The sequence below is a fragment of the Carcharhinus amblyrhynchos genome, chromosome 1 (assembly GCF_965287045.1).
Source record: "Carcharhinus amblyrhynchos chromosome 1, sCarAmb.v2.hapA, whole genome shotgun sequence".
NCBI classification, from domain to species: Eukaryota; Metazoa; Chordata; class Chondrichthyes; order Carcharhiniformes; family Carcharhinidae; genus Carcharhinus; species Carcharhinus amblyrhynchos.
In genome coordinates, this window is record NC_137324.1 from 73,074,348 (window position 1) to 73,092,556 (window position 18,209).

General features: G+C 42.9%; 1 protein-coding gene and 1 long non-coding RNA gene across 5 annotated transcripts in view; one reads left to right on the plus strand and one right to left on the minus strand.

The window, feature by feature from the left end:
- Window positions 1–1,631: 1,631 nt before the first annotated feature.
- LOC145341914 (uncharacterized) lies at window positions 1,632–13,184 on the minus strand. Its single transcript, XR_013886464.1, has 2 exons — window positions 13,094–13,184; window positions 1,632–2,613 (listed from the first exon to the last, which is right to left on the minus strand). It is a non-coding gene; the product is annotated as an uncharacterized LOC145341914 (long non-coding RNA).
- mtus1b (microtubule associated tumor suppressor 1b) overlaps window positions 12,861–18,209 on the plus strand; it is a 144,097-nt gene continuing 138,748 nt past the window's right edge. The window contains exon 1 of one of the 4 annotated variants that reach the window (XM_080186903.1): window positions 12,861–12,978. The gene's annotated coding sequence lies outside the window, so the exon portion shown is untranslated. Of the gene's footprint in view, window positions 12,979–13,168; window positions 13,359–18,209 lie in introns of those variants that run through there. The other 3 variants (XR_013886460.1, XM_080186887.1, XM_080186912.1) reach the window with 3 other exon arrangements.

Consider the following 18,209-nt stretch of genomic DNA (forward strand, 5'->3'; position numbering starts at 1 on the left):
GCCAGTGAGCCTCACATCTGTGGAGGGTAAGTTGTTGGAAGATATTTTGAGAGACAGGGTCTACAGGCATTTAGAGACACAAGGACTGATTAGGGACAGTCAGCATGGCTTTGAGAGTGGAAAATCATGTCTCACAAATTTGATTGTTTTGAAGGGTAACCAAGAAGATAGATGAGTGCACTGCAGTTGATATTGTCTACATGAACTTTAGCAAGGCCTTTGACAAGATACCACATGGTAGGTTGTTGCATAAAGTTAAATCTCATGGATCCAGGGTGAGGTATCTAAATGGATACAAAATTGGCTTGACAGAATGTGGAGAAGCCGGCGTTGGACTGGGCTAAGCACAGTAAGAAGTCTCAACACCAGGTTACAGTCCAACAGATTTATTTGGTAGCACAAGACACAAGCTTTCAGAGTGCTGCTTCATCAGGTGAGTGGGAGTTCTGTTCACAAATAGGGCATATAAAGACAAACTCAATTTCCAAAATAATGGTTGGAATGTGAATCTTTACAGCTAATCAAGTCTTAGGAGGTACAGACAATGCGAGTAGACAGAGGGTTAAGCACAGGGTAAAGAGATGTGTATTGTCTCCAGACAGGACAGTTAGTGAGATTTTCTGAGCCCAGGCAAGTCATGGGGGTTACAGATAGTGTGACATGAACCCAAAATCCCAGTTGAGGCCATCCTCATGTGTGCGGAACTTGGCTATCAGTTTCTGCGCTGTCGTGTGTTGTGAAGGCCGCCTTTGAGAATGCTTTTCTGAAGATCAGAGGCTGAATGCCCGTGACTGCTGAAGTGTTCCCCAACAGGAAGAGACCACTCCTGCCTGCTGATTGTCAGGTGGTGTTCATTCATCTATTGTCGTAATGTCTGCACGGTCTCCCCAATGTACCATACCTTGGTACATCCTTTCCTGCAGCATATCAGGCAGGGAACATTGGTCAAATTGCAAAAGTATGTGCCATGTACCTGGTGGATGGTATTCTCATTGAGATGATGGCATCCATGTTGGTGATCCGGCATGTCTTGCAGAGGTTGCTGTGGCAGCGTTGTATAGTGTCGTGGTCACTGTTCTCCTGAACACTGGGTATTTTGCTGCAGATAATGGTCTATTTGAGGTTGTGCGGTTGTTTGAAGGCAAGAAGTGGGGGTGTGGGAACGGCCTTGGCGTGATGTTTGTTTTCAATGACACATTGAAGGCTCTGGAGAAGATTCTGCGCTCCAGGAAAGTACTGGACGACAAAGGGTACTCTGTCTGCCATGTCCCCTGTTTGTCTTGAAGAGGTCGGTGCGGTTTTGCGCTGTGACACGTCAGAACTGTCAATCAATAAGTCAAGCACCATATCCTGTTCCTATGGAGGGCATCTTTCAGCATCTGGAGGTGTCTTTTGCGATCCTCCACATCTGAGCAGATCCAGTGTATATGGAGGGCTTTTTTAACACGTTTAGGTTGGAAGATGGAGAAGTATCATGAGGTTATCTGTGGGCTTGTGGTACAGTGAAGTGCTGAGGTGACTGTCCTTGATGGAGATGCATGTGTCCAAGAACACAACCGATTCTGGAGAGTAGTCCATGGTGAGTCTGATGGTGGGATGGAACTTATTGATGTCATCATATAGTTGTTTCAGTGATTGTTCACCATGAGTCCAAAGGAAGAAAATGTCATCGATGTATCGAGTGTATAGCATCAGTTGAAGGTCCTGAGCAGTGAAGAGGTCTTGTTCGAACCTATGCATGAAGATGTTGGCATATTGAGGTATGAATTTAGTCTCCATGGCTCTTCCATGTGTCTGGATGAAGAACTAGTTGTAAAATTACAACTGGAAACTGGCAGTTGTCGGCGTTGAGTACTGAGGCAGTTGCAGCAATGCCATTGTTGTGGGAGATGCTGATGTAGAGTGCCGAGACATCCATTGTGACGAGGAGTGCTCCAGGTTCAAATGCTCCACGTGTGTCCAGTTTCTGTAGGAAGTCTGTAGCGTCGTGACAAATGCTGGGGTTTTTTGTACAAATGGGTTTCAGGATGCCCTTGACGTAGTTGGAGGAGTTTTCACACAGGGTCCCATTGCCTGATGCAATGGGATGGCCTGGTGTGTTTCCCTTGTGTATCTTTGGGAGGCAGTAGAGATCTCCAACGTGGGGTGTACGTGGGATGAGAGCATGGAGGGTGCTCTGAAGCTTCGGATCAAAAGCCTTGATCAGTCTGTTGAGTTGGCAGGTGTGTTCTTTGGTCGGATCTGCGGGTAACTGTCTGTAGTGTTCCTTGTTGTTCAGTTGTTGGTACACTTCTTTGCAGTAATCCATTCTGTTCAGTATGACAGTGGCCCTTCCTTTGTCTACTGGTTTGATGACAATGTTGCGGTTGGTCTGAGCGTGGATGTTGTTGCATTGTGCTTTGGTGACATTCGGGACTGTCTTGTGAGTGGGGCTGATGAATCTGGCATTGGCACACCTACTGATGGCTTGATCATACATGTTGAGTTGAGGGCAGCGGCCTTCTGGAGGACTCCAATGCGACTCCTTTCTCTTCAGTTGCTGCACTGCAGATCTCTTTCAGCTGTTCTGGTTCACTGGCTGTCTCATTGTATTCGCTGTTGGCATCTTGGCCTCTTTTAAGATCAAACCAAATAAACAAACTCAAGTTAAATCAGGACAAAATAAAAGGGGCAGCTCCCCAAAAGGGGAACAGCCCAAGCAAAATCAAAGTGCAAAGGAAACTTGAAAACATCAATTAAAATATGATTATTATGGTCAATAATGCACCCCAACCTGTGTGGTACCCAACACATGCAGAAAGCATCAAATAGCCTCATTCGCCTGATGAATTCCTCTGTGTCTGCTGCAAGACTGATGGGGCAGAAATTGAGCCTTCGGCTAAGAACTTCGATTTCATCTGGTTGAAGTGCGTCGTCTGAAAAGTTGACACTGGACTTCTCTGCAGTGGTACTGTTTTCAACTGTGACACTGGGGGAGGCTTAGTTGCTGCTGGTGATGATGCTAAGTTTCTCAAGTTTCCTGTTCTTGGTGTGCATGTAGTAGCATAGTTCCTTTGGGACAGATCAGCTAGACAGTCAATACCTTTTTCCAAAAGTAGGGGAGTCTAAAACTAGAGGGCATGTGTTTAAGATGAGAGGGGAGCGATACAAAAGTGTCCAGAGGGGCGATTTTTTTCACAAAGGGTGGTGAGTGTCAGGAACAAGCTGCCAGAGGGAGTAGTAGAAGTGGATATAATTTTAACTTTTAAACAGCATTTAGTTAGTTACATGGTATGATGGGTATAGAGGGATATGAGCCAAATGCGGGCAACTGGGATTAGTTTAGGGGTTAAAAAAAAAAGGGCAGCATGGACAAATTGGTTTGAAGGGCCTGTTTCCATGCTGTAAACCTCTATGATGTGGATATGCCGGTGTTGGACTGGGGAGTTCACCTGATGAAGAGGGAACCTCAAGCTAGTGAGTTTACTAACAAATAAATCGGTTGGACTTAAACCTGGTGTTGTCAGACTTTTTACTGTGTAAACCTCTATGACAAAGGACCTGTTTCCTTCTCACAGCCTCCACCAAAGCCTCAGAACATTGCAACATGCTTTTCCCCTGTCAAATCGTAATTCATTCTTTTTGGGCAGAATCTCCTTCATGAACACCTGCTTCAACGAGAATGCACTTTTCCTTTAAGAGGTTGGCTTTAAAAATAGTACAGATTGTATGATTTTATGGGGTGCTCATCTTACATGAACCCAGGTCCCCCACTGAGGAATGCAACAACTCGACAACATGTTTAGCACTGGCTACACACAGCAATCATACATGTTAGGAGGCAGAACAAAATTGATGTGCTGCTTGTATGAGAAGCACAGGTTAATTAGACAGTGTGATTCTTCTTTGGCACTATGATCATAAGACAGTAGCACCATCTACTGTTTGTGAAGATGAAGCATTTGAATTCCAGCAGCACAGCTCTGTTTTCGGAGATGAATTTCTAGGGTGAAGTTGCTTGAGATGGTGCACAAAAAGTAAAGTTTATTTATTAGTCGCAAGTAGGCTTACATTCACAGTGCAATGAAGCTACTGTGAAAATCCCCTAATCGCCACACTCCCACACATGTTCGGATAAACCAAGGAAGAATTTAGCATGGCCAATTCACCTAACCTGCACTGCTTTCGGACTTTGGGAGGAAACCTGAGCACCCAGAGGAAACCCACGCAGACACAGAACATGCAAACTCCGTACAGACAATGACCCAAGCTGGGAATCGAACCCAGGTCCCTGGCGCTGTGAGGCAGCAGTGCTAACCAGTGTAATAAGTAAAATACAAATTACGCTTCCTATCTCTAAGTTTATTAGTCTTGAAACTGCTCTCCCATACTCGAAGACCTGGGTGAAGTTCTCTCGAGCAGCTCCCAACATTTGATAAAAATTCTACAATGCATTGTTTGAATTCCATCCTATAATCCAATAGTTACAATGCAGGATTGGAAATGATTTTCTTTGACAGATGACCAATAAGCAGCTTCCACTTTCCTGCCTCTAGTGCCAGTAGCACTGCACAATATCGTTGGCCCTGCAAATACTGGGCCAACATTTCTGCCAACTCCCTGACCCCATGACTCCAGACATCCCATTCTTGGTTACCTAGATTTCAAATGGCACCTGTGCTTGAAAAGTAGCACATCTGGAAACGTGGAATTTTTCTTCTACTATTAACACCAGATATAAATTTCGGTTGCAATAAAAAGAAAAATTGTGATTAATAGATAATTGCCCAGGGGTCCATCAGCATTGGAAAAGGGTGAAAAGGCTAGTTTAACATCTTGGATACAGACTGTGAGCTGGAACATAAACTTAGCATGTTATATGATAATACTGCTGCCTGTGGGAAAATTTCACCTCAGGTATCATGGTTATTAATCACAGAAATTGGAGTTAATTTTTGACAATAGATTTGCAATAACCTTTGGCAAAAAAGACAGATTGTACAAGAAATAACTTGCTAGGGAAGAAAGATCGTGCTGATCTCAAAGACAACAGTTTAAGTTTATTAGTGTCACAGGTAAGCTTATATTAACACTGCAATGAAGTTACTGTGAAAATCTCCTAGTTGCCACACTCTGGTGCCTGTTCAGGTACACTGAGGGAGAATTGAGCATAGCCAATGCACCTGTGGGAGGAAACCAGAGGAAACCTATGCAGACAGGGAGAACATGCAGACACTGCTCAGACAGTTATCCAAGCTGGATTTGGAACCTGGGTCCCTGACACTAAGGCAGCAATGCTAACCACTGTGCTGCCCGAATAGTACGGCAAAGAGAATTGGCAGAAACTTGGTAAGTAGGGCAGAACTAAGGCTGCATTATAAGAATGTGCAACCCCACTTAGGCTCAATGATTAATGACACCTAGCTCAATTGCACATCCCCCGCCTAGAACATATCCAGTGTGCAAGCTTCACCATAAAGACTGAACACAGAGCAGCCTAAGGTGTGGACCTGCTCAAGTAAGTCCCTTCAGGAGTGATTTCCAGTCAGTGTTTTTTTGCCAACATGCACATCTTGCTGAACACGCAAATTGGCTTTGTTCAGTAGTTATCCATTGTTACATTTTGAAATTTTCCTGTTAACACTTTTGCTCCATTATTCTTGGTTGTTGCTGACTTTAATGTTCTGCATGACATTATGCTGAGGATGTGGGTTCAATTGGTGGTTCCAAACATACCTCATAATTGAGACAAAGAGGAGAACGTTTCAAAAAATCCAATATATGTGGATATGAAGAAACATGACATGAATTTGAACAAGCCAGCTACTATTCCGGATCAACATTTACAGTCTCCTCTAGATGTAATTGGACATAATCAGGAGGAGAGCCGTCTTCACTACCTTTACTTCACGAAGAGTTGCACGATCTGCTGCAGATAAGAATTGGGAATAGCTAAAAATTAGCTAAAAGGTTAAAGCTAAAAATGTGTAGAAAATAGCATTAATACTTCTAATAAGAATATCCATTGGGTGATTTGGAGTTTGAATGGGCTTCAAGCTGTTTACGGAAATTGTACCTGTCCTATCACATACAAGTGATTTGTAAGGATCAAGGTGTAAAGGCATTCAAAATAAATAACTATTCCTTGTAACCACTCTATACTGATTGTCATTAGTAAATCTAACTTTATCCTTCATTTAAAAAAAATCAACAAATAAGTTGGTGAAACATTGAACTTCAGCTTGGAAAATATAGTTTATACCAATAATTAAATCAAGATTCTCATTTAAAATTGTTAGAAGTAAAAAGAGGCTGAAGAGTCCAGCTGGAAACCAGCTGCTTACATTTCAAAACAGTACTCAGATTTCTTGTTAAATGAGTGTCACAATAAGTAATGAACCTATTTGTCATTATTACCAAAGAAATGTGTAGACTTCAAAAAAAAGTAAATAATTCTCAACAGAAATAACCTATAACTTGCATTTGTGTAGTGTCTGGAATTTAGTGAAATGTTCCAATATACAAGGCGCAATCTTACCATCTCACTGTGCCTGCGGATCAGCATGGCGAGCTGGGAAAATAGTGTGAGAAGCTAAAAATGCAATATCGGATTTTCCCTGCCTCAAGCTTACTAGCATCAATTTGCCTGATTTCCATACAATTAGAGTTCAGCATGGATGCTTCCACCTCTAAAGCGAGATATCACATCAGCGTGATTCATTAATGGTCTCCACTAGTGGAGACCAGCAGCCATGGCCACACTGAAGGACTTGGAGGCCTTATGTTCCTCCAACTGTTCCAGCAGTGTCGATTGGAGGCTATTAAAGCCCCCAGGTCATTGGGTCATAGCTGGGCAGTGCACAGCTGACACCGGCAATACCAGTTGGCCATTGTCAGGGGCAGGGCCAAGGGGGTGGGGATATGATGTGTGCCTGTACAGGGGGAGATGTGTGTGGGGTATTCTGCAGGGCTGGATCATGAAGGGGCTCATGACCAGGGGAGGTGGAGGAGATGTGGGCCAGAGAAAGAGAATATTTAGGGCATCTGCAAGGAGGGGCACATTGGAATTCCTCACGACGGAACATGTCGGAGGTCTGCACGGAAGAGACACGTCAGGGGTCTGCACAAGGGAATGGGAATGGGAATGGGATGCCCCAATGCCAGTAACTTGGGGGAGAAAAGGCCACTGATGAAGAGGAGAGTGGTCTGATGTCTGAGAGGGTTGGGAGGAGGTCTCCCAGTTCACTGGTGGATCAGAACACATTAGTGAAATGGCACCCAAGTGCTCTGAAGCCTGTTTCATCAGCGTGTTTAGGCTCTACCCTCACTGTACTGGTGCCAAGCTCCCAACTGTGAAAAAAAGCATCCGAGTATTAAACAATTGTGATCCAGAGTATACTGAAAAGACCCACATGGAGGACTCCTGTTTCGTGGCTATTATGACACTTCACACTTTTTTTGGGAAAATTCGGCCCATTGTATTCATATCAATAATAGTATACGGTAGAGGAATAATACAGCAGTGCCTTTTACTGTCAACAAGTTTATTCTTCATACGGCTCTGTAGAGTTACAAACTCCTTATGTTCCTCCAACTGTTCCAGCAGTGTCGATTGGAGCGAATGATTATTATGTCTCTAATAATCTATTAGTTTAACAATTGCTGACACATTATCACATAGGAGCTTTACTGTGAACATAAGACTGATGAGCTCTGAACCTTTAAAATGATTTGTTCACTTTGCAGCTTTTTAGATTACCTGCTGCACTAGAATCTTTAAATCTGTTAATATCAAGCACCTATAAATAAACATTCAGTCTGAACTATCTAACAACCAAACGTTAAGCTCACCCCTCACTTTTCCTCATCCTAAATATGTCCTGTTTGCCTTCCCTTCAACACATTTAACAAAAAAATTTTCCTCTGATCTTCTGTAAAAGCCCTTCTCCATGCAGTGCGCTGATTTTGTCAAGTCTCCTTTCTCTTGGTCGAGTGGGTTTACTATGTCTATGATCAAATGGAACAAGGGCTCTTGTGGGGTTGGGAGGGGGCATCTTTGCTGAGCTGAAAAACTGTTGCACCCTTCATACTTCTATGTTTTGACTTGACAACCAACATTTTCTAACTATTTTGTTTCCCAAGTTTCACTGATATGCAATTTTCAACAAGATGATATCTTGAACCTGAATATTAAAATTCTCAGCCACAAATTCTTAGAAATGAGGCAATATTATTAGATGAATACTTAACATGCTCACATCAACTTCTTATGCTGAACCTTTTAGCAGATCTAGTGCATTTAAAATAGATGGGCAAGTGCCAAAATGAAAATAGAAGGCAGTAGGATGCCAAGAAAATATTAAATATTTGTTTAGGTGTCCAACATTAATTTGAAACAAAAAATGGCAATATACTAGCTGATAACACTTTGTAAACTTCATACAAAGTCTGAATTTGTTCAAAATAGCTCATACAAATCTCAATAAACAATAGATAGGTCTCCTTTTTTGTGATATAGACATTTTCCCACACTGTCACTACATGCTAAAATTGCATTATTATAATGTTATAATTGTCTTAAGCAAAACAATGTACTATTTATTAATATAAACACAGATGAAGTTTTTTTTAGTAAATGGTTAACAATTTTGTTCAAAAAACAATTATATTGCTATTTAGGATAAAGTATGTTATTAAAACAAAAAAGTTGAAAGAATGTTGAATTATAAACTAGTTATTAGCATTTTCTTTTCAGACACCAAGTGCACTATGTTTTTCTTTGATTAGTGATTAAAACAGTGCAGTATTTTTAAAATTCCCTACAGGAGATAATTTTCCTGCAATTAACAGAAAGGCATAATGATGGCACTTGAAAGTGATCTTCTTGACAAGCACCAGCTTGCATGCTAGTTATTCTTTAGAGATCACCTGATATTCCTGACTATTAATGGCCAACTATTCCTAATTTATGGTGTCAGCTTTGAAAGATTAGATGCGATTGTGGAAACAATGGAAGAGCCTTATAGAGCCTGTTGAATGGAAAACAAGATATCATATGAAATAAAAGCAAAGCAACTTGGAAAAACATGGTTGTTAATAGAATCAGACAAAGAATGGCAAGATATTATTTCAGGTGAGGACACACTTAACTCTAACTAAAAAGTCTTTGGTCTGAATTTCCAGGTGTATTCATTCTGTCCAGACACTGAGTGTGAGGTGGTCCACTTTGGTAGGAATAATGGTAGGAAGGACTATTACTTACGTGGCGAAAAACTGCAGCAGGCGACGGTGCAGAGGGACCTCGGGGTCCTTGTGCATGAGTCGCAAAAACCCAGCTTGCAGGTGCAGCATGTGGTCAGGAAGGCGAATGGGATGCTGGCCTTCATAGCGAGGGGGATTGAATATAAAAGTAGGGAGGTCTTGCTGCAGCTGTATAGGGCATTGGTGAGGCCGCAGCTGGAGTACTGTGTGCAGTTTTGGGCGCCGCACCTGCGCAAAGATATTTTGGCCCTGGAGGGAGTGCAGAGGAGGTTTACTAGGCTGATACCGGAGTTGAGGGGGTTGAGTTATGAGGAGAGGCTGAATAAACTAGGCTTGTACTCGTTAGAGTTTAGAAGAATGAGGGGAGATCTCATTGAGACGTATAAGATGATGAATGGGATGGATAGGATAGAGGTGGAGAGACTCTTCCCGCTCAAAAAAGACAGTAGGACTAGGGGGCACAGCCTCAAGATAAAAGGGGGGCGGTTTAGAACGGAGTTGAGGAGGAACTTCTTCACTCAAAGGGTGGTGAATCTCTGGAATTCTCTGCCCGTTGAAGTGGTGGAGGCTGCCTCGCTAAATATTTTTAAGACACGGGTTGATGGGTTTTTGATAAGAGAGGGGATTAAGGGTTATGGGGAGAGGGCGGGAAAGTGGAACTGAGCCACGACAGATCAGCCATGATCTTATTGAATGGCGGGGCAGGCTCGAAGGGCTAGATGGCCTACTCCTGCTCCTACTCCTATTTCTTATGTTCTTATGTTCTTATGTACATGGTTAGCCTTGTAAACAGAACTCTAACCAGTCAATGATATAAATGTACCCCAGCCCCAGAACAGGGGCGGGGCGGGGGGTGAATTTCTGGTGGGGAAATGATGTTGGATTTTCTGCTGTCTAAGGCAGACTCCTGAGATGTGCCACTTGTGCAAGCTGGTCCATTGCTAACAAGATGGCCTCCCACTCATTCAGCAAAATCCAGAAGGACCAGCACAACGGTGGAGGGTACTGTAACTATCAGAATCACATTCTGTACATTTTCAGCCCCTTCCATTACATCAAATCCTTCAAAAGATACTGTCAGTGGAAGTATTGCCTCAGCAGTGTTGCATCTCAAAGGTAGTGCGGTATCTTTTAATACCAGGAAGGTTGGGAGTCTGTGACAGGATGGTTACAGTACAGTAGGCTGTTAGGTCTATTGCATCTGTGCTGGATCTCTGAAGGAATAACTCACAAAATTCTTACAGGGTAGATGCAAGAAGAATGTTTCATTTGGCTGGAGTGGTCAAGAAAAAGATCAGGAGGAAATTTTTAATTCAAAAAGTGAAGGCTGAGGCAGGGGCATTGTCTCAGTGATATATCTGACTCCAGATCCACAGCAATGTAATTTACTCCCAAGTGCCCTCTGAAACGGAGGGCTGTTAGGAATAGGCAATAAATGCTGCCCTAGCCAGCAATGCTGAAAATGAGTAAGAAAACAACACGATAGTAAACATCAGAAATCATATTCCAGCTCCTGCATACCTGTGAAAAACAACACAGTTACCTGTGTATTTGAAACTTAAAACTATTTTCATATTTCATCAGTGAGTTCTGATGATATTTCCCACCTGAAATGTTTACCTGCACTTTTCTTTCAAACATTAACTAATCTGTTGTATATTAACATTTTTGCTTTGTGTCTCAATAGCATCAAATGAATTGTGTTTGTATGAATCTAAGTGATAATCAGCTGAGAAAATTCCAAAGCCTGAAGATACAAAAACAATCCCAAGGCCCAAGGCCATGTGGGGTGACCAGGATTGGGGATGTGCTGGGTAGCAGAGGACTGGGCTGGATGACACCTTACAAGTTCACTGAGCGCACAGGACTGGGTGTCCAGCATGCAGCCAATGCCATCAAAACCTTAGAATAGTGGGGCCGAGGGCACACGTAGTCTCAAGGAGGCACAACTGTGCTGTGGGATTTCATCTGAGCATTCCCCTGCTTGGATAGAATTTCACATTGGCCCCAAACCTACACTACATTCTGCATGCTCTCATTTCCTTCTCTATGAATGGTATGCTTTGTCAGTATAGAGCACAAGAAACAATACTTTTCACTGTATGCTAATACATGTGACAATATTAAATCAAATCAAAACCCTAGGACACGCCCCCCCCCCCCCCACACAGGTCAGGTGTCCCACAGCTTGAGCCACCTTGCAAAAATGGCCAGCGTGTCCTTTGTCATTGCACAGAGGTGTTTCCTTTACAGGCTGCTGCTACACACCTCCCACTACTGCTTCTTCTCCTATCGCCTGGATACATCTCGGTGGGAGCCCTGTGCCATCTGGTGGTGAAGGTCCCCATTGGAGACCCCTCCACGGAGGGATCCTCCCCCACTATCTTGAGGACCTGGGGTGGAGGTTAGTGCATACAACAGTTCTATACAATAAAAGATTAAGTTGATTCATGGACTCCCAAGTGATCTGCCCTTTTTGCAACACCATGGAATTTGTGAGCCACATCTACGTTCAATGTTATAGACTACAGTCCCTTTTTAGTTACTTTAAAAGCCTTCTGATGATATTTTGGTCGCACTTCAGTCCCATGCTCCTGATTTACAGACACCCACCGCAGAGGGGGGCCGGGAAGGCAGAGAACTTCCTCGTTAACCTGCTTCTGGGCCTGACAAAATTCACCATAAACAGGTCCAGGCAGTAGGTGACCAAGGGGTTAATGCCTCCCATGCCCACTGCGCACCAAAGGGACTGAGTATTATCAACCCCTTACTCACATTTTGATTTGATGTTTTAAGTCTCTTGATCAACCATGCTTGATGTGGAATGGCATCCCTTCACGATACAAATCTCTGGCAAGGGCTAGCCACTTGTTCCAGAAAAAACCTCACTAGGGGAATAACTGAAAGTTTGTGTTGTGCAAAGTTTCACAAGACAGACTTGTAATGCAGGATGAAAAACAAAAATCCAGGTGCCCAAAATAGACAGATTAAAAATAAAGTGCTGGAAAAACTCAGCAGGTCTGACAGCTGACGTGGAGAAAGTCCAATTTTACTGCTCTTGGTACCTGGTAGATGAGTAGTTCACAGGAAATGTTTATTTAATATGCAACACTGCACGGCAAGTGTAGGTTTGGCCCAGGTATTGTGATATTTGAAATTAATGTTTGTTGTTATGATTTTATGTTGATTTAAGATTTATCGAATTAAGAATGTCCAGCAAGTCAATTTCGACAGGATTAGTAAGATCGGAAAGGAGCTATTTTGGAAGTTGTCATAGCTAATGGCTAATTCCATCGCCTTCATCGCAATGTTTTTAGCTACATTTATCTTTCATCTAATGACACGCTTGCCAGCAGCGGGGGATATTGGTAGTAATTGAGAGTTTTTCAAAATATGTGTTGAAGAATGATACATACCAAAATAGATCTCATTCGTCAAAAATAAACGATTGTCACTTATTTTGCGTTGCCAGTTGCAAGGTTTAGTTTACAAAACATCTGATAAGAACCTTACATTTCGAGGTTTGGATTTTGCACGCTGTAGTTTCACTGTAATTTAACACCGTGAACAAGATAGAATTGTGCCACTCGATAAGTTAAAGAGAGCCACGTAGATGGCGCGTTGGGAAATGACTGGAGACGCCGGCCACAGTTTTCTGAGGGGTGTGGATGAAACGGCTCTGCTTTGCAGAGAGGGACTTCACTGACAGATTGAAGTGAAGCGCAGAATTCCTCTCTGGTATGGTTTAGGGTGTGAAAAGGTGTAGGTATAATTGTTAGTTGGGCGTTCCAACCAATTTGTTTTTAAATTCTCGATGTTCTTTTTTTTAAAGATTTAACCCGCCCCCCCGTACCTTGTTCAGATTGAGATGGTGGGTTGGGCTGTACAGTGCCTCGTTGGGAGTTTTAGTTCTTATCACAACAGCAGGAGGAAAAACGCCAACTAGCAGCGCTGTGTGTGAGCGCGGTGTCTAAAGCCCCGTCACCAGGTGTTACCTTGCTACTAATTGGGGCTCTGCAGGCGGTTGGAAGCCCGGAAAAACCAGCTGGAACTGCTCTGTACACCGGGCCATCAGCTGCTGATTCCACATTTACCGGCCTTCAATTCCCTGGTAACAAGTGCGTGCCGAGTGGAAAAATCAATAGATTGTCTAAACACTTCCTGTAACAAGTGAAACATTTCTTAATGTCAACATACCGAGTGAATACTTGTTTCTCTCCAAATCATTCACATTGAGTGAGTAAGCTTTAGGAATAGTTATGAACTTCTGTCGCTCCAATAAGATCTGATACTGGGCAACATTGCACTTGATGCGGGTGATAATACTTTTGCTTAAGGTTCTCACTCCGGGTAAAACGTGAGCAGAATTAACCATGTTTATTGCCAGTTTCCTTTTATTGATGGCTAGACGAGGGGACATACTTTTGAGAAGAAAAAAGTGATCTCACAATTTGCACTTGGTAGAAAATGTTTAATGCATAGAGTCATATTCCGTGAGGTGTTTACGTATGGGGGGATTAGTTTCCAACAGCTGCCAAAATTCCTCTGGTTGTTACACGGTAACTGAACTTTGTCCTATTGGCTTCATTTCAGTACGTTGTCTCCAGTCTGTGTTGGTTATTGTTCAGCCAGTAATTTGTACCAAGTCGTTGTTGTGATAAGTTTATCTATTGCTGCAGTAAGGTAGATTCTGTTAAATTGCTTTCACGTTGTAAAATCGATTTATACGGATGGGATTTGCTGTTCGGCGACTGCTACTTCTTTCCACCCCCCCCCCCCCCAACTGCTGAAAAACTAATGTTTTGGAGCAGTTGATTTGAGTTGTAGGGTTATAGAAATGTTTACGTAGGTAGATTACACCGTATTTCTTAATGCGTTTCGTTTGTTTTGGTTTAGAGGTTTATAGTCGTGTACCCTTTAAAAGCTACTATTACGTCTGTGATTTGTAGTATAAGTATACGCAATTTTATGAATGAACTAATAGGGAAGAGAAAACTTCAAAAATAATTAAGGGTGGTGAAATAACCATTAACTGAGTCAGTGCAAGTAATGAATAGTTTGTTCCATTGTGCTGGGCTAGTTGTATAAGGGTTTCATGAGATTGGAGGTCAGGGTGACCATGGGACAAGTTGGGTGTTACTAGGGGAGGTGAGTGGGAGTGGTGGAAGCATCCAAAACATGCAACATAACCACAACATCATCTCTGCTGCGCCTCAGAATTGCAATCCCACGCAAATCATTTAACTGATAAACTAGGGAATGGGACGGAGTTCCAGCACAGACAGGGCTGCAAGGTACACACCTAGAGATGTTGATTTGAGCAGGTAGGCATCAAGTTAATCAGAAGTCTGATAACTGCTTGTGGCCCTGTGAAGTAATGGTGTTTTCCTGACTCGGCTGTGTGCCTGAGAGTCTATGGAGGGCCAGTTTGAACTAAATGTAATAATCTAGACTAGAAGAATAATGAAACAAGAGTTTGAAACCTGGAGGAGCATCCTTGGTGAAGATGTCCAAGAAAAAGGCTTGGAGAGAAGATTCCAAGGTGTTATTCAAGAATGGAGTTTAGAAGCCTTTGAAAGTTGAGTTCTGGAGACTAGTTGGCTTTGTGATAAGCATCTGGGGGAACTGATTCTTAAATTTTATTTGATTGTTGCATGTATTGGTACACAGTGAAAAGTATTATTTGTGTGCTATCCTGACAAAACATTCTATATAGAGAAGAAAACGAGAGTGCAGAATTTGGTGTGAGTCATAACTAGGGTGAAGAGAATGAACAATTTAATGCGAAGTAGGTCCATTCAAAAATCTGGCAGTAGGGAAGAAGCTGTTCCTGACCACCAGACATTGTATTTCCTTCCCCAGCAGAAGGTGGAGGAGAGTATGTCCTGGATGTGTGGGGTCCTTGATTATGCTGGCTGCTTTTCTGAGGCAGTGTGGGGTGTAGATAAAGTCAGTGGATGGGAGGCTGTTTTGCATGATGGACTGGGCTTCATTCACAGCTTTGTTGTTTATGGTGGCCTTGGTCAGAAGCCATACTAAGCTGTGATGCAAGCGGAAAGGATGTTCTCTGTGGTGCATCTGTAGAAGTTGGTGAGTTGTCGCAGACATGCCAAATCTCCGTCACCTCCTGAGAAAGTAGAGGCCTAAGTGGGCTTGCTTGACTATAGTGTTGGCATTGGGGGACCAGGACAGGTTGGTGATCTTGACATCTAGAAGCTTCCGCCATCTCCACATCTACATTGATGTAGACAAGGGCATGTACCCCAGTTTGCTTTCTGAAGTCAATGACTGTTTCCATTGTTTTATTGACATTGAGGGAGAGATTTTTTTTTTGTACCAGTTTACCAGATTTTCTATCTCTTTCCTGTATTCCATCTCATCATTGTTTGAGCTCTGACCCACTTTCAGCAAACTTGAAAATCGAGTTGAGGGGAATTTGGTTGACATAGATGTATAAGGTGTATAGTAAGGGGCTGATGGAATGGCTTTGTGGGCACCAGTGTTAAGGATGATTGTGGAAGAGGTGTTGCTGCCTTTCATTACTTGCCGGTTAGGAAGTCCAGGAGCTGAGCCCCAGGCCACAAAGTTTGGAGAGCAGTTTGTTAGGAATAATGGTGTTGAAAGCTGAGCTGTAGTAAAACATGTCTTGTTATTTAGGTGTTCCAGGATTGAGTGGAGGGCAGGGAGAAGATACCTGCTGTGAATCTGTTGTGGTGATAGGAGAACTGCAATGGATCCAGTCAATTTGGGAGGCTGGAATTGATTTGTCATGAATAACCTTTTGAAACACTTCATGGTGAGATGAGAAATCAATAGAACTTGTATTATGTGGCATTTGCCACTTTTTCAGCGTGTGATGCGTTTGACCATGTTTTGCTGCTTGTTTTAGATGGGGTGTGTATTTGCTATGATTTGTAGTATAGATTCTGTGAATTCCTGTTATCCTTACAAATCTGCATATATCTGTAAAGGTATAGTTCAGGTGAAAGATGTTTAATGTTTTATTCTAGTTCATTAGCAATCCTGTGACTTTTCATCCATTGTATCTTTAAAAAAAAAATGTTGGGATCTGACTTTCTGATAGCAACATTGGAGTTCTAATATCTATTCAGAAGTATTGAGTATGGAGATTCAATAAACAGGATTAATTATGATTATAGTAATTCATGTGCATCTAATGTTGGTGCACTTTGTAATGAGCAACATTTCACTGGTTAGAACATTGAATTAAACAGTTACTCAAACTTCTTATTTATTCTTTGAATATTTGAGGTCATCTTTTTCCAACTGGTACATATTGAAGAAATAAAACATAATTTCTTGTGTAAATTAAAAAATAAAATAATTTTTAAATTTGGGGTACTTGAAATTAATTTGACTAATGACTAACTCAAGTTCCAATTCTGTTTTGTATTTAAATACTTTCCCTCCCTTGTATATTCCAGTTGCAGAGGGGGAATGAAGGCATATGCTAGTGTTCTTCCAAGAGTTATTCATCCAACCTTTTTAAATGTATTCAATTTGCTTGGAGTAGCAGGCACTGAAGACTTTTGGGAGTGAACATAAGAACATGGAGCAGGCCATCTAGCCCTTCGAGCCTGCCCCGCCACTCAATAAGATCATGGCTGATCTGTCGTGGCTCAGTTCCACCTTCCCGCCCTCTCCCCATAACCCTTAATCCCCTCTCCTATCAAAAACCCATCAACCCGCGTCTTAAAAATATTTAGCGAGGCAGCCTCCACCACTTCAACAGGCAGAGAATTCCAGAGATTTACCACCCTTTGAGTGAAGGAGTTCCTCCTCAACTCCGTTCTAAACCGCACCCCCCCCCCCCCCCCCTTTATCTTGAGGCTGTGCCCCCTAGTCCTACTATCCTTTCTGAGCGGGAAGAGTCTCTCCACCTCTATCCCATCCATCCCATTCATCATCTTGTGTCTCAGTGAGATCTCCCCTCATTCTTCTAAACTCTGACGAGTACAAGCCTAGTTTATTCAGCCTCTCCTCATAGCTCAACCCCCTCAACTCTGATATCAGCCTAGTAAACCTCCTCTGCACTCCCTCCAAGGCCAAAATATCTTTGCGTAAGTGTGGCGACCAAAACTGCACACAGTACTCCAGCTATGGCCTCACCAATGCCCTATACAGCTGCAGCAAGACCTCCCTACTTTATATTCAATCCCCCTCGCTATGAAGGCCAGCATCCCATTAGCCTTCCTGACCACCTGCTGCACCTGCAGGCCGGGTTTTTGCGACTCATGCACAAGGACCCCGAGGTCCCTCTGCACCGTCGCCTGCTGCAGTTTTTCGCCACGTAAGTAATAGTCCTTCCTACCAAAGTGGACCACCTCGCACTTGCCAACATTAAATTCCATTTGCCAGTTCCTGGCCCATTCGCCCAGCCTATCTAGATCCTTCTGCAGACTCTCCACACCCTCTGCACAATTTGCCATTCCACCAATCTTGGTATCATCAGCAAATTTCGACACCATACACTCGGTTCCCTCCTCCAGATCATCTATATAAATGGTAAGTAGCTGAGGCGCCAGCACCGACCCCTGGGGCACTCCACTAGTCACCAACCGCCAATCCGAATAGCACCCATTAACCCCCACTCTCTGCCTCCTTTTTGACAACCAATCCTCTATCCACGCTAACACCCTACCCCCAACTCCATGCCCCTTTCTGCAATAACCTCTTGTGAGGTACCTTGTCAAACGCCTTCTGAAAATCAAGAAAGACCACATCCACCAGCTCTCCTCTATCCACCGCCCTAGACACATCCTCATAGAACTCCAATAAATTTGTCAAACATGACTTCCCCTTAACGAAACCGTGCTGCGTCCGCTCTATCAAGCAATTCCCCTCAAGATGCCTCGCTATTTCCTCCTTGATGACGGATTCTAACATTTTACCTACAACAGACGTTAAACTAACCAGCCTATAATTCCCTGCCTTTTGCCTGGCACCCT